We start from the raw sequence: 17846 nt of genomic DNA, 5'->3' as shown, positions 1-17846 counted from the left end.
TGCCTCCACCTCCGCGGAGGATGCCGCCGCCAGGCGGGCGGCGGGCTTCTTTTTGGCTGGACATTCTCTGGCAAAGTGGCCCCCATTCCCGCAGTACCAACACAGATTCAAACGTTGGCGGCGGGCCTTTTCGGCAACATCTAGTCGGGGGTGCACATTGCCCAACTGCATCGGCTCCTCCTCGCTTCCCATGGGGTTTGGGGCTGGCGGTGGGGACCTCCATACTGGACGTGGCTGAACACTGGCAGAAGCGGGAGGTTTCACTCCGGCTCTTCCACTCTGGCCCCAGAGCCACTGTTTTTTGTTGGCAAGCAGGACTTCGGCTCGTAAACACTGGTTGATGAGTCTCTCAAGAGTCCCTGGGGGATCCACCTTAGAGATTTCTTCTTGCATCTCGATGTTGAGGCCCTCGCGAAACTGTCCTCTAAGGGCTATATCGTTCCAGCCGGTGCTCTGATCCAGCACCCGGAACTCGGCTATGTACCGGGACAACGGCCTGTCCCCTTGGAAGAGACGCCGGAGTTTATGGCCGGCCGCCTCCTCGTCGTCCTCGATCCCCCAGGTCTTTCTAAGGTGGTTCAAGAAATTTTGCGCGGTACTTAGATGCGTGGAACCCGCATCATATAGCGCCGTCGCCCAAGTGGCCGCAGGTCCATCTAAGAGACTGTAGATCCATGCCACTTTGACATCTTCTTGGGAAAACTCGGCTTGGCGAGCTTCTAAGTACGCCTGGCACTGGCGACGGAAAACATGAACCTTGGAGGCTTCTCCAGAAAACTTGGTTGGTAGCGCTAGGGCAGGGAGACGGGCTCCGCGTTCCTTCAAGCCCCGTATTTCTCCCTCCTGCGTTCGGAGTGTGTCTCGAATTTGATTGAATTCATCTTGGGAAATGGTGTAACTGGCTGGTTGAGCCTCCGCTCCAGTTCCTGTAGACATTCTGGCCTTAGGTTGTTTGGTGCTTAAGGTGGCGGAGTCAAACTGTCAGGACCCTGGCTGCAGAGCACCAATAACCTTACACAGAGGCCAGTCTCTATCTAATATCTTTATTAAAGAAATATATAAAATCAATAAAAACAAGTGAAGAATATAGTTCAGAAGCAGACCTTTCAGATAAGGTCAAATATAGTCCAGAAATGTATTGTCCAATATAAGATATTAGAGTTCAAAGTTTTAATCCACTTGACCGAAACACACACTTTGCCAAGCAATAGTGTGGGGAAATAACAGAGTCTTTAAAGTCCAATGAAGCTTGACAACAAGGCTGGAATAAACTTGATTCTCGACTAGATCCTTGACTGGAGGCAAGATGAACATGAAGCATGAAACATAGTCCATGGTAAAAACGTGAGACAAGGCAAGGCTTGAAACTTGATCCGGGAAGCAAGGAACTGGGATTACGAAGTCCACACACGATCTCTCTCCTCAAGCTGATCAATTGACTCCGCAAAGTCTCCCTTGCGCCAAACACCTATATTGGGTCTCGTTTCCCCGCCAACAGAACTCTTTCCCTAGAGAACGAGAAGCGAAACCCAACTCTGTCCAGATGCATGACTCCTTAGAATTTCCCAAGGGAAGCAGACCTAATCAGCCATTTGTTTGGCAGCGATTCTCAGGCTTCTGCGATTAGCCTTCCTGACTCCCCTATCTCTAGTATAATTTTCCCTCCTGGAAAACGGGGGGGGAGTTCTGCCCAAGGCCTGTTTGGCTGAATTCTTGAGGGCAAACGTCAACATCCTGCAGGTGAAGAGGCTCCGGCTCTTGCTGAACCGGCGAAAATCCCATGTTTTCCTCTTCGTCTGCCACAATAGTACTAGGAACAGGACTACAAGGCCCATGAGTCATCACACGGTGAGAGCTGTTCAGCAGTAGAACTCTCTGCCCAGAGTGTGATGGAGGCTCCTTCTTCGGAGTCTTTTAAGCAGAGGCTAAATGACCATCTGTCGAGGGTGCTTTGAATGCAATTTTCTTGCTTCTTGGCAGAGGGTTGGACTGAATGGCCCGTGAGGTCTCTTCCAACTTTATGATTCTATGATTCTATGATGCTACATCTTACAAAGCAAAATCTAAAAGAAACCCTTACTTTAGACATAGCTACACTAATATAAACATATTAGACACACAACTACAGAAACTACGTTATTCTTGAACCTCACACTCATTGACAAATTGATTTTTATTCCATTATCCTACTCCCTTTAATGCTATATAACCACAGTTTTACTTTTAAGAACATTCCTCTAATTCACAAATCCAACAGTTGAACTTTGCCCCCAATTGTTGTTGTAAAAATATAATAAACAAGTCCCAATCTTTCTTGAAGCATCATCAATCTCAGCTCATTTGCAGTTCTTCATATGCCATTCTTCTTTCACTGGGATAACTGATTCCTTCCATCTCTGTGCATAGATTATTCTTACCGCAGTTATCCTATATTGTAGCAATTTTCCATGTTTTCTTTTTTATTGATCATACAGCATTCTCAACAAAGAAAAGTCTGGTTTCATCATAATTTAACCCTAATGTCTTCCAGCATCATATGCATTAGAGCCCAATATTTCTGGGCCATTTTGCAAGATCACTCAGCATCTTTCTACATTTCATAACTACCTTTATACATCTTGGAAAGTCTCCCTTGCATTATGTACTTATATATCAAGATATAATTGTTTTCTTTCAAATCGTTACTCAAGGTAAACTCCAATTTCTTGCCCAAACTTTCTCCAATTGCTCCAGCTGAATTTTTATACCCATAGTTTGGGTCCATTTAACCATATAGTCTTTCATTTGTCATAAACAACATTATGAAACAAGCTGTTTTTCTCCTATGCTTTTCTACTTTTTCTCCATGGAAATGAATATTGTAATTTAAATAAACACTGGAGAATAAGGATGTGCTCTCCCAATCTTAAAATCAAGGACATGAATAGAATATAAATAATGTTAATCAGTCAAAGAATGACATAGGCATTGTAGTAAGTTTATTCCTCACCTGATTCTTGCATGTTTTACTTCTGGAGATCTCAGGATGTTATCACATGGATTTTGGCATTGCAAATCCAACTTGCTTAAGAATGGAGTATGCCTAGCTAGTCCCTATTGTTATTTCACCAAGCCTTTGAGGAAGTTCTTTGAGTAAGCTCAAAGCACATTTACCCTACCACAACCATGGTTTTTTTGTGTGAGATTTGCACACAACTCTTAGAGTTCACAATCTCATGAGAGATTCAAAGCGCCGTACTTCTGTGTTTTCAATGCATCAAAGCATTGTCCTTATGAACATTAGAACATTAATTAAAAATACAGAAGCATTTTGCAGTTAAAATCATTTTCTTATGTTGTGTATTCTGCAAAAGGGAGGTATAGTTTTGACTTTGAAACCATGTTTAGTGACACAATAGATGTCACTGACCCCAAAGTCACTGCAAAAGCATCTTGAGATTACTGCATGGCTGAAAACACTTATGAAGACTTGGTGAATGCATGTACAGCAGTCCCAAAACAGGTTTTCCCTATTTTCTAAAAACAATTGCTTCAAATTGGTTTGCAGTAGGTTCTGGACAACATCATACAATGGTGATTTTCCATTTGTGACAGATTACAAGTCTCCTGTGATAATGTTGTTATTGATGCCTTGGGTTTTTATTTATTTAACTTACACCTCCTCACTTTCTCGGTGATGGGACTAAAGCATTTTCCATTTCAAATTTCACATTGTAGCATCAGATTGTGAAGGCATTATAATATCAGATTATGAAGAAGCCATATGGTGGGACATGCAGGGCTATCCAAGCCATTGCCTGAGGCAGTGAATAAGGTTAGACCCTTTTCCATGATATCTATTGCACAAGGAGATTATTTTTTTCAACTCTAGTAATGGAAAAGAAAGCTGCAAGGTTTGTGTATTTGTGCATGGCATGGCAAAAATCACTCCTTGAATATCTTGCTGGCACTTCCAGCATTTGCAGCCTGAGATGACTGCCTTAATCTTTATTATGGTAGAGATGGCCATATGAGGTAGGTAAAAAGAAGAAGTACTTTCCTCTGCCTGTTTCTTCCTGCATCTTCATAACATTTACTCTAAAACAGTGGTTACCAAACTTTGAACCTCCACTATTTTCAGCTTCAGCTCCCAGAATTCCTGACCACTGGACAAACTGGCCGGGGCTTCTAAGAGTTGAAATCCAAATCAAATGGAGGACCAGTGTTTGGAAGTCATTGCTCTAGAACAAAATGAAACGTATCTTTTGGTTTGGAGTACAAGAGCTTCTGTTTTGGAATGGATTCAATTTTAATAAGAGCTGGAATTCTGAAATTGTTCAGACTCATATGCTGGAAATAGCGATATTCAAGATCAATACAGTAGACCAGTTAATATTGCCTGGTAGCTGTCATATCAGTGAAGTTGTAAATCTGCTGTAGGTTTAAACTTTAAAGGAATTCTCTAGGGCACTGCTTCTTAAAATGTGGGACATGACCTCAGATGAGGTCCCCTTAGCTCAACACTGGAATCCTGAAAAAATTGGCAACAGTAAAAATGGCTGTTTTAGACATAGACTGGTAATAGGGAGCACACAACGCCTCTATTAAAGCAGCTCCACTGGCTGCCGATAAACTGCCGGTCCCAATTCAAGGTGCAGGTATTGACCTATAAAGCCCTATACGGCTCAGGCCCTGTCTATCTCTGCGATCGCATCTCCTCCTATGAACTAGTGTGGGTCTTGAGATTGGCCGGGGAGGCCCTCCTCTCGCTCCCACCTCCGTCTCAAGTGCTGTTGGTGGGGAAGAGGGAGCGAGCCTTCTCGGCAGTGGCCCCCCAACTCTGGAATGCACTTCCAAAGGAGATTAGACAATCCGCTACCTTGAACATTTTCCGTAAGGAGTTGAAGACCTGGTGGTTTCGGCAGGTTTTTGAGTAGTCACTCTGGTACACCGCCGATCTCTGGACCAGAAAATACTGTACAAGACACTTCTACTCCGAAATGTTTTATGTTAATATATTTGGTTTATAGTCCCCATCCCCCTGATCAAGGTTGTTGTAAGTGTTATTTATTGTATTATCTAATTGTATAGTTTTTTTTATCTTATTTTAATATTAAGTTTTATGTGGTTATGTAATGTACTTGTTGTTTTTATGATTGGAAACTGTCCTGAGTCCCTTCTGGGAGATATATAAATAAATAATATAAATAAATATAAATAAATAAATATATATATATAAATAAATTATTATTATTATTATTATTATTATTATTATTATTATTATTATTATTATTATTACACACAAATCTGTTCTGCAGTGTTTGCTGTGGACTCTGCAGAAGATGCTTCAGCTGAACTTCATAAGAGGAAAATCAGCCTGTTTAGCAAGTCCTGCAAATGTTTGATTTTTATACCTATTTTATATACCTATATACCTGGGGTTATTTAAACTTTTATTGGTCAGAAAGGGATTGTGAATGACAACATTTAAGAAGCCCTGCTCTTGGATACCGAATTTATTTTGATGGTAGTGTTTAGCACCTTGGATAGTTCCCTTATAATTCAGATGGCTTTCACGCTATGTAATTTTAGCATGTTGATTTTTTAAAGTGTTAATTTGAAATTCAAGAACAAATACAAATAACAGTAAGATGATGATGATGATGATGATGATGATGATGATACACAAAAAGGCTCAAGTTCAAGAAAAGGCATTAAACTAATGCTTTGTTAGAATAAATATTGAGACTGTGTTTAGTGCTATTTAGTGCTGTTTTAGCACCCTGAGTCCTCTCGGGGAAATAGGGCAGAATATAAATAAAGTTTATTATTATTGTTATTGGTCAAGAAGAGCACATAGTCTAAGATATCTTTCCATTGATCAGCATCCCCCCCCCCCTCATTTCATGTTTCTTGACTTCCTCTGCTTTTGAATAGTTTGTTTGAAGATATAGTTGAGGATGAGGGTTTTTTTAATACAAACCTCTCCTAATTTGTTAATAATACTCTTTCTTTCAGTGTGTTTGCTCTCTGTCTTCTCTAATTCTTCTTTCTCCTTAGGCGATCCCTCATTGTCCAAGTATGATGGCCTTTCAAGTTCTTGGAAGATCCCTATGCATGATTTTTTTTTTAATGTGTGGAGGTCGGTGCACAGCTGATCAACGCACAGTCTTCGCAGAGTGAGGGTCCCAACCAGTGGCATGGTTCACACAATGACAGTAGCTTCTCAATCTTTTGCAGCCTTCATACACCTTCACAGCCATGGTAACATATACCATGTTATCTTCCGCCTGATGTGCTGTTGAGGTCTTTGGATTGTGCTCGGTCTGGAACCTCCCTTGCACCCTCCACCCTGTGAGTGCATGACTCCAGTGGTTACGCCCACAGGTTCATTGGAACATGCAAAGCCCCTCACCATGACAAGGTGACAAGCCATCAAGGGGAAGTTAATTCACTCCAGGTTTTACTCCTAAACTTTAAAGCAGTAATGCAGGGTGCCAAACTGATTTTGGAGGTAGAGTTCAGTACTATGGATATCTTTTTAAAAAATCAAGCTAAAATCTCAAGCAAATTTGCTGCTCCATGGACACTAAAAGAACCAGCAACCACGGGCTAAAGGGGCCTTGGATACAAAATTCTCTCATAATAATAATAATAATAATAATAATAATAATAATAATAATAATAATAATATAATAACTTTATTTTTATACCCCGCCCCATCTCCCCGAAGGGACTCGGGGCGGCTTACATGGGGCCTGGCCCGATAAAACAAACAAATAACAGTAACAAAGCAATAAAACAATTATCCCAGTAAAAAACATCAACATCAATAAAAACAATCATTAAAATCAACAAGCAGGATACAGTGTTAAAAACAGAAGACTAATTCGTAGATCCCAGGCAAAGTGCAGAGTGTTACGAAATGGGAAAAGGAAATTTCACAGTTGAATGGACAATAAAGTGCGGTATAAAATGGCAAGACAACAACAATGGGACTATTATGGAATGGACAGATAGATCAATCCAGCAACAACTAAACATCGAAGGCCTTTTGGAAGAGCCAGGTTTTTAAGCTCTTCCGGAAGGAGAGGAGGGTAGGGGCCTGCCTGATCTCTCTAGGGAGCGAGTTCCAAAGCCGGGGGGCCACGACGGAGAAGGCCCTCTCTCTCGTCCCCACCAACCGCGACTGTGAGGGTGGTGGGAGCGAGAGAAGGGCCTCCCCCGACGAGCGAAGAGAACGTGTGGGTTCATAAAGGGAGATGCGGTCTCTAAGGTAGGTGGGTCCCAAACCGTTTAGGGCTTTGTAGGTGATAACATCTGGCTCTTAAAGGGGAACATCAGAATTTCTTCTACTCCACTGGAAGTACATGGGAAATTACTTATGTCTGTAACTCTCAGATTCCCACTGGCCACACCAGCTGGCATATTCAGGAAGCCATAGACCAAAATGTAACTTTTCCTAATGCTTCCCAGGGAGCATAGGAATGCAGCTTATATCTTTGTACTGCAAACCAATGAATCCAGGTAAATGATTCATAATCTAATTTACAAAACACAGAAGCAAACAATTGCTTGCTGTAGATATTATTCCTTGAGTTACAACCAATTAATTAGTAGGACACCGAGCAAACGTGATATTGATCCTCAACTGTTTTTCTTTTCTGCACAATTAGTGTATATATATATATATATATATATATATATATATATATATATAGTCACCCATTCACATATATTTCCTAAGCAGTGAATGTTTTATAAATATTTTGAAAAGTCTCATCACATTGCAGTGGCATACTATTTTATTATGAAATGAAGGCATGTTGAAATCTATCCTTCCTGTGCCCCCAAAACTGGGGGCAGAATTATAATATATTCCCTGACACCATTTTTCAAAAATTGGAATGAGTGGAGCCATAAAATATGTGGCCTTATCATTTGGGCTGTTTTGTTCATTAAGAAGATGTGAAATTATGCAATAGTTTATCCATCTGGGTGAAAGAATACATTTATGAGGCAAAACACAATTACCTCAATAGAAAGATGATTTTTGACAGGTGGTGAAGGGGAAAGGGAGGGTGGGAGAAAGAGTTTAAAAATGGACCAGAATGTAATAAAAGAAAAGAAAGGGGGAAATAATGTGTTGGAATAACAGTAAGGAGAATGTTTCTGTACGTGATTTTTCATTTACAGATAGCAAGCATTAATATGCTTGCCTATGGGTTGTGCATTACTGCTTTCACCTATATAAAAATGGAACTTGATTTATATGACCACATTCTTTATTGCTACTAGGTCTTTCTGTCTTTCTTGATCTCCTATTGGCTGCCAGGTGGTTAGAATGGGACGATATTGGACTGCACTATGGCCTAATGGGTAATAATAAATACATCAGTGTATGTGACTTGGGATCGTGGGGTGTTGTGGTGGGGGATTGTATACCCAGAAAACCAATCACAAAGCAGGAAGAACAATAGCTAAAGCTTTTAGTGCTCTTTAAGTTTCCTCATCGATCCCCATGGCATCTGATTATATCACAGAAGTTATATCAAAAAACTACATTAAATGTCAACTAAATCAAGACTTTTCATGACTCTTTTTTCTTAAAAAAAGCAATGAACTACAGGACAAACACTATAGTATGCATGGAGATCACTACCTAGAGAACAGAACTCTGCATTTCATACACTCTCTTTTCAAATGGAACTAAAATGAAGTTGTGTGTTTTATTCATTTTATTATTTCCCTCTTTATTTATGTTGGCATTCAGAAAGCATACAGCAGCAATCACAAATGGCCATCGTTCTTTACTCTTCTAATCTACAGCGCTTTCCTTGCAAGGCTCAGAAAAAGCTTGACGGATATTAATATCTACAACTCCATAAAACTCTTTTGGAGAGAACTGATGAGAAAGAAAGATGTAACTGTTTATCCCACTGTAGACAAAATTGAGACACAAAGCTGAGTAGTCTGGATTTTATAAGGCCAGAATACCTTTAACATGAGAAATTGCTGCTTTTTTATTTCCATGGTTTAACTGTTTCCTTTGTTGACACTGCAAAGTCCAGGATGTGAGTATATTGGATCACCTTGAAACATCGCTCACTTAGATAGCTAAGGGTTAAAAAACTATACTATCAATGAATTCAGTTAGAAGTAAGATCACCAGGTGCCCTTTATTATAAAGGTGTCCCGTATTTGAGAGTTGGAAAACTTTTCCTTCAAAATAGATTGAAAAAGGTGCAAACAAAATGCAGACGAAAACAACCCTGTATTTTGGAATGTGGGCCTTTCATAAACTCAGAAATGTATGCATCATGTAATTTTTGGATGTTGACAATGAATATGAAGCTAATTGTTGCTTATACCCAGGCCAGGTTTATTCCTAAAGTCTATCAGGAATTCTCTTTTCAAGTAAATAAATCTGTGATAAATGCTTGAAACCCAGCTCCTTCTATAGTTGCTTTGTCCATGTGAAACACAATTTTCCAGAGTCCTGCTCATATGACAATGCTCTAACAAAGGAGCAACATGTTCATCACATTTTTGTCTGTGTCTATGCCTCTTCAAGTTGCCTGTCAACTTGTTGTAACCCCATGAATTTCAATGGGTTGTATTAGGCAATGAATAATCGGAGGTGATTTGGGCCATTCCTTCCTCCGAAATACATCATGCAACACCTGGAATTCATTGGCAGTCTCCCATCTGCCAATGGGAATATTAGGGTTTAAGTCCCCACTGTCTCAGAAACCAACTGGGTGATCTTTGAACAAGTCATATTCTTTCAGCCTCAGAGGAAGGCAAATGCAAAACACTTTTGACTAAAATGCCATGTGATAAGTTTGTCTTAGGATTCCTCTAAGTTGGAAGTGACACACAAGAGACCGTTATTCCTCATGATTTTAGTTAATCCTAAAACCTTTTGTTAATGCTAAAAGAGAATATCTGAATTGAACCTATTTCTGTATCTGTATTTTTAATTATAACTTCCTTTAAATTTCATATACACACAAATGAAATTTCATGAGCATTCTACATACATTAGGCCTGTAGTTCCAAGGTACAAATTGTTTGTAGAATCTCAATTACACTCCTTATAATATTGTCATTTATAATCAGCTCACTACAAAAACAGGTCTTTTAGAGGGTAAAAAAATCATTTGAACTTTTGATCTGCAATACATTTGAATATTCAGATAAGGTCATTGGTCAGAGCAAGGGTGACAGCTATGGTCAATAAAAAGGTTCAGTGAGACAAAAAACTTTTTGTCTATGTGAGGATAGACTAAAGACAAGAGGTTCTCAAGAGGGATAAAGAAGATTACATTTTGCTGTGTCACCAGTTTGTTGGTAAAGTCCAGTAGCCAATTTGTTGACACTATCAGCTTTTTATAATTTTGCTGGATGATTCTGATGGTTATGGAAGACCTCATCTAACACCCACACTTTTCTTCAGAATAACTGCAAGGGTTTTCAAATGGACCATTAAGTCAAGTGTATGCAGAGAGTGACAAGCATATGTACTGTATTATACTCATGTATAAGTCTAGAAATTTTAGTCAACGAATTGATCCAAAAAACCTGGGTCAACTGATTCATAGACTAATATAATTCTATTCAGAGAAGGAGATGGCTCCTTTTTGAAATAAGAGTTAATACTATACCTTGAATTTTATCTACAATGGAACCACCTGGGTAGAGTAGAGAAAGGAAAATGGGATGGAGGTGGTCAAGGATGGTTGACCCCCTAACACAGTGGTTCCCAACCTCTGGGTCCCCAGCTGTTTTGGCCTACAACTCCCAGAAATCTCTGCCAGTTTACCAGCTGCTTGGATTTCTGGGAGTTGAAGACCAAAATATCTGGGGACCCACAGGTTGAGAACCACTGCCCTAAGGCAATACTGGTACAATCTCCTCTTTGTGGAGTGACTCTTGGTTTAACCATGGATCATTTCAAAATCCAAAATTTGGCCATCAAAATCTGCCCTTGATTTATACATGAGGTCAACCTATACATGAGTTTATTTCCATGATCCTAGGTTCACCTAATTATGAATTAGGAATGAGTAACTGACGAGTAATATAGGGAAAAGAAAAGGTGCCTGTACAAGAACATTACAAAAAATCACACAGATATATCAAAAATTAATGACATGGGCAAACAAAATGTGAATATTTACACCAGAACTGTGTTAGTGGTTTAGAGTATTCCCTGTAGATTAGATCTAACATAATCAAAATTCCACCCATAACACAGATTTTGTTATTATTATGCTCAGTTGAGAGCCATTGTGTTGTAGTGGTTTTCATTTTGGACTAAGACCCAACTCCTACCCAACATGCCAACCCTGGTGGGTGACCCTCGACAGGTCAACCTTTCTCAGTCTCAGAGGAAGGTAATGACAACCTCTGGTTCATCATAACTAGGACTGACCTAAAGACACATTACAACACCAACTAAGTCACTGTTGGAAAAACTAGCCAACCAAAAATAATCTGGGACCTTAAGCATTGCATTTCTTGACATTTCCTTGAATATTAGTAATGACATGATCCTATAATTAACCATAAAACCTGGTACTGTTTCAAATGTGTCAGTAACTGCAGTATTGTTGGATCACACTTAAGAAGCTAAGGATGATTAACCTTTGCCTAGGTTATAAAATGGCCCATTTGAGAACTGTTGCTACTGAATATATTAGCCTGATATCAATTGGATTATTGAATGAAAGGTTTTACATGATGTTTGGTTGATGATGATAGATGTGTGGTTACAAACTGTTTATGACAAAAGGAAAAGCCTATAAAATATTAATGCAGATTTAAAATAGATTTTCTTCCCACTTTGCTTCAGAATTAATGTATACATGACTATCGAATATGGCCTTCTGCTTTAAAGTGGTATCCAGTTATTGGATGTTTCACTATAGGTTGGAAATTACTACAAGACACACGACAACAACTACTATAAACAGATTTTGGAAATGTTTGGCCTACAAGTTCTAGGATTTCCTGATCATTATAGCCAATACCTCATTGGACACTGAAAAAGTCACAAACAAGTTGAGATTGCCTGGTCAAGACTGAAATAATTGTCACCATTACATTTCACAGAATGCCTGCAACTCAGTCAGACACTGATGAGATTCCTTCAAGGTAGCCATCCAGCATGTATCAAAACCTAAGAATGCCTTTAATCCCCCCCCCCGTCCCCGTCCCCCCCCGTTAGAGGCTTTGATGCCTTTTTAACATTAAGCATTGACACCTGCACTGCTCTTTATACAGATATGCCCACACAAGGTCTCTTGTAATAGCTAATTTAATTTCACTTCTTTCTCTCATTGTCCTAGGACTAATCTTTACGCATTTCCTGTGCAAATTCACATCATTCTCCTGCAATTGCAGGCTCAAAGGCAGTAGAGGGTTTTTTTTCTTCTTCTCCTTTATCATGTCTGATTAAGGTCAGTAGGATGACAGAGATATTATAGAGAACAATGATCACATTTCCATCAGCGAATAGGTGGGTGGGTCCAAGCTGCATATACTAAAAGCTTACCCTCTACAGTCTTTAATGTGTATTTGTGTCATCCATCTGCAGTCCAGACAATTGAGTAAGCCATAAATGCATAAAATATATGTACTTTTTGTATTAAATATTATCTTCAGCACTAATCCTTATGGTTTGGGGGGCCTATAAGCATTTGCAGTTTTCCAACTTTTGCAGGGATTCTGTGCCCCCACACTCTTATGAATGTGGTGTGATGACACTAACTTTTCCCCTCATTTTCAAGATACCCAATGTTGCTGCAGTTTGATAAATAACTCTTCATTTTAAGAAGTGGATGACATAGAAGTGGCAGCTATTTTCCTTTTTGGGGAATGCTTGACTTTTTGTGCACTGAGAGGACATGTTTTCATATGAACCCAACTGATGCTTGTTGTTTGTTTAGAAGTGATTTTCAAGTTATTGTGGTCATAAGGTGATCCTATCACTGAGTATTTTTAACAAGTTTTGTTCAGAGGGTGTTTGCTATTGCCTTTCTTTGAGGCTGAGAGAGTCCGACTTGTACAAGGTCACCCTAGAGGTGACCAACAGTCAGACTGCTACTCTATGCCGGGTCTTTATTTTGGTAGACATATACAAATAACATGGTTTCAGTTGAGCCAGAGGACAGAAACTACCAGGGGTTCTGGGGCTCTAATTGCTCACTCAGGACATTGGAAAACTGGACCCAACTACTTCATCTTCAACTCCTTTTGTAAACTTGTTGTTTGTGAAAAATTATCCTATAGGGCATCTTGAACAATTTCACCTTGTTCCTTCTTTCTCTTGGGCTATTTTGCACCTAGGAGAGACCTTTGGTTTATTTTTCATTAAAAAAATATTCTGAGTCTCAGACAGTCCAAAAAGAGGCTTACGTATGGCAAAATTAGTAGCATGGGGAGATTTTGTAACAATAAATACTTCCAACTTATGGAGAGTCTAAAGTAGTGGTTCTCACCCTATGGACCATGGCCCAGCAGTGGGCTGCGGGAACGAAAATCCAGTCCGCAAACCTCCTTCCTTCCTCTCCTTCCTCTTTATTTATTTATTTATTTATTTATTTCACTCCTTTCTGCAGAGCTGACTATTGCATTGGATGGACCATATCAGATCTAGATTATTAAATAGGGTGAGCAGCTAGTGACTACTGGATGGCAAAAGTTCTGTATCAGAAACTAGAACTGATGTGGTCTACCCAATGCAATTTTCTGAAACAACACCCCAAATAACCAAACCGAATCTAAAGTTGGTACTAATGTTGGAGAGTGGTCCTTGGTCAAAGTGGTCCCCGGTCAAAGTGGACCCTGGTCAAAGTGGAACCACTGGTCTAGAGGGAACCTATGCCAAGATTTGTTCAGAGAGGGTTTACCATTTGAGGCTGAGAGTTTGATTTGCCCAAGGTCACTCATTTGATGTCTGTGGTGAATTGGGGATTTGAACCCTGGCCTGCAGAATCACAATCCAATGTTTATATTACAGGTCAGGGAGGACCAGTATCTTTTAAGGTTGGTTTCAGAATACAAAAATTCTTTATGGATTTCTTCCACACCTTTTTTGCATACTGCCACAGAGAAGAGTTGCATGTTACTTGTTTTTCTTGTTTTGTACACACAATGCAAGAGACCTCCAAAAAGCATCCATTTAACAGCCATTGTCAAAGCAGGATCCAAATGGTACCCTGTGGGATGCCATTTCAAATGCAATAATTGAACCCTTCATAGTTTTGGGTCTTATTAAACCATTAAAATATACACAATAAAGGAAAATGAATACATTCAGATTTGTTGAAAAAAAATAACCAGGAGGAGACTATTCTGTGAAATTCCCTATATGCATTGTATGCCTAGTATACATCTATTGATTACAATGAACATCTTTTATCTGTACACAACCTCCAGCCTACCTGTCAAATCCTGCCAGGTAAGACTCTTGCTAACATCTTTTCTTCTTTCTTTTAGCACCTTGGGACATTTTCCTTAACCTCATCCTATTCTACCTCCATTTACATCAAAGTCTGACACGGCTGCTTTAAGAAATAATGCATTATGGGATCAATTTACTCACAGTGTTTCTTATGATCCCATAACAGAAGATCTGTTATATGACAGGATATTTCAAACTTTCACATTTGCTACATCTTTTGTCTTCAGACATGATAGATAATATTCCCAATCCAATCCCATAAAAGCTGTTTGGAAATTGCAAATTTACGCCATTCCTGCTGGTCCAGCAAAAAACCCTTTAATTTATAATCATAGACATAAATTTCACAGCTAGTGTTATTGTCATTCCACACTTGAATTATAGTACATACGGGGAGTGGCTTGTGGGAGAGAAGCAATGTCACCATAATTTCAATATAATTCCGATGGCAATCATTATATCTACTTATCAGTTATAAATCAATCTAGAGTCCACATTAAATTAACTGGCACTGTCTCTCAAAGTTGTGAGGGAATTCTAGGAAAGGAATTATATTGCAGATGATTTCTGTTATGCTGATTCATGTGGATATAGTTATACATACTGACTAACAACAGACATTTCAATAATGAACCAATGACTTATTAGCATTTTCATCAGGATTCCACAGTGAAGAGTCAGTATATGTAATGTGGCAGGAATCAGATTCTCTGAACTTTTTATTTGTTGAAATAACTGATATTTTAAGCAAGCATTGTCTACAAATTATAATGGAAATTTTGGCAGACATCTTGTTCATTAGTTATGAGATTGTAAGATAGGAGGTAACTAAAACCTGGGCTGACTTACCTACTGGTCAATGGAAGTCCTATACCTTAACTCTCATAAAAACGAATCCTACCCTTCAGAAGAGTGGTAAAAGGTGAGAGTTAGGCTGTCCTGGCAGAAACTAAAAGAAGCACTGATCGCTTCTACTCTCTCCACCACAGTGCTGCATCCAACCTTTTTGAATACCTGGATGGGAAAATGGTAGTGGTAGGCAGGGCCAAGGAGGCATTTGTGCTTTGCGCTCCCTCAGCTTATCCACAGGTCATATAAAAATCCATAATTTTGGCCCCTAAACCTGCCCATGACACGAGGTTGATTTATATACAAGTATACATGGTATTGAGGGGAAATATCACATCATATAGATTGTGAATCACTGCTCTAGATGGTATCTGGCAAAGCAGAAGAAAGGGATAGCTTTCCTCGCTGAGTGCCCATGATATATTATTATTAGCAATAGGATTCCCAGATCTCAGAGCTTGACTTAAATCTGAGAACTTGATGCCTCCAGTTTTAAGAGCAAATGGGAGAAAAGTGGCTTGAATATCTGTCTTTCTATTGGTTCATCCATCTTAACTTTCTCCTGGCACAGGAAAAATGTATGTGTACATATAGCTCCCTCAGTTGTTAGTTTGGTGAAGCCCATAGTCTGTCTCCTGGCACAGGAAAAATGTATGTGTACATATAGCTCCCTCAGTTGTTAGTTTGGTGAAGCCCATAGTCTGTACAACTGTAGTCAATGCTTAATGTATATACTTAATATCACCACCAGGGTGAACATGACATGGGATCATCCTAGGTTTAGGTTTTGGTGCTGGAATCTCAGGGACTGAGATAATCCTGACTTGGCGACTCTGGTTATTAAGCCCCTACCTTATCATATTTTATATTTATAATGTGGCCAATAACCATTATAAGACAATAACTTATTATCTAGCCATAGGAGAGAAATCCTACTGTTCTTCCTCTATCAAGAAGTTCAAAGATCCTGAGTTTGCTGACAACATGACATCTGTGAGGCAGAGTGGAGATGAAACAGAAGAACAAAGGTGAGGCATATGACAACACTCTAAAACAGTGGTTCTCAACCTGGAGTCTCCAGATGTTTTTGGCCTACAACTCCCTCCCTAATGAGGAACAATCGGCCCTCTCCTTACTGGCCTTTCATTCGCAAATTAAAACCTTTCTGTGGAGCCAAGCCTTTCCAGACAAATGATAATAGGCTCTGCCACTCTGATAAATAGTTTGATAATACCTGACAAAAAACTTCAGTGGCTGGAGGTTTTTGATATCTGTAAATTGTGCTTACTGCAAGTTTTTTTGTTTCATTTGATATGTTAATTGGGTTTTTATATTAGGATATGATGTTTTAATCTGATTATGTATTGTGGTCGGATGCATTTGTATGAATTTTATATATTGTACACCGCTGTGAATCCCACCTACGGGAGAAAAGCGGGATAGAAATTAAAGTCACCCAGTGTGTTTCCACAGCCAAATGAAGATTCAATTCCTAGTCTTCAGAGTTGCAGTCCAAAACTCAAACTACTGATTCTCCATCGACTCTATATAGCAGCATGAAGTTTAGAATTGCTCTAGTGATCTGAAAGGAAATCAACATTATTTTCTCAACATTGCCACTGTTTTTACAAATGTGTACTTTGGGATTTTTCTGATAATATTTTGTTAAGAAGGATGTGCAGATATTTCAGAAAACTAAGTAGTATTGTCCAGTCTTATGTAGATATTAATGACAGATCAATCGAGAGTGCAGATCTATGCAATTTTACTTGGAAATATATGGATTAGAGAATGCTTACTTCTAGGGTTGCATAGGACTGCATCTTTGGAGTTATTTGAAAGCTGCTGATCCAATCCACTTAATTAAAAATTGTATAGTAAATAAACAAGACAATAGGAGTTGTTTGGAAGGACATGTATCTGAAGTGAGAAAAAGGAGAGAATAAAAGATAGCCGAACAGGCAAACAGAAAAAAAGATATTTAAACAAAATCCTGAAAGGGAACTGCTATAATTTCTGGAATATATTTTTAAATTACATTTCCAATAAAAATAATTGAGCCTACTTTAAAAATATTCACCCTTTCTACCTTCCCTTTAGTAGAAAAAGAAATATTGTCAATACATGTTTCTGTTTTCTGTCAGAGTTCCAACACAAACTCATATTTTCTAAAATTCCTCATTTTCTAAATCTCATGCAATTGGCAAAAATTCCCCTATAAGTAGGATCATTCCTATGGTCCTGATCATGAACATTTACAACTTTCGCACGGAAAAAAAGTTGTAAATTGTCGAGATATCCTTTTAAGATTTTCTTGCTTGATGCCCTGCCCCGTTCGTGTAGAGTAAAACTGTTCAGAAGTGTCACTGATTCCTTTTCAATCAAAATGCAGTGAAGGTCAGGGTAATCTTATAAGGGTTCCTGCTTCTCTTAATAACCCGCTACAGTGTCAAAAGATACACCCATCATATTTCTGCTAAGAAGTATTATGCACTGCCATGTCTTCGGCTGATGCATACCCGACATGTCCGTGTTATTCCATATTCTG

General features: G+C 39.1%; 1 protein-coding gene across 1 annotated transcript in view; it reads left to right on the top strand.

The window, feature by feature from the left end:
• The window catches only part of atg4c (autophagy related 4C cysteine peptidase), a 162301-nt gene that overhangs the window by 142445 nt on the left and 2010 nt on the right, over nt 1–17846 (top strand). Inside the window, exon 11 of the transcript XR_010005397.1 lies at nt 6040–16326. The gene's annotated coding sequence lies outside the window, so the exon portion shown is untranslated. The remainder of the gene's footprint in view (nt 1–6039; nt 16327–17846) is intronic.

The sequence above is a fragment of the Anolis carolinensis genome, chromosome 4 (assembly GCF_035594765.1).
Source record: "Anolis carolinensis isolate JA03-04 chromosome 4, rAnoCar3.1.pri, whole genome shotgun sequence".
NCBI classification, from domain to species: Eukaryota; Metazoa; Chordata; class Lepidosauria; order Squamata; family Dactyloidae; genus Anolis; species Anolis carolinensis.
This window is presented reverse-complemented; position numbering and strand designations above follow the sequence as displayed.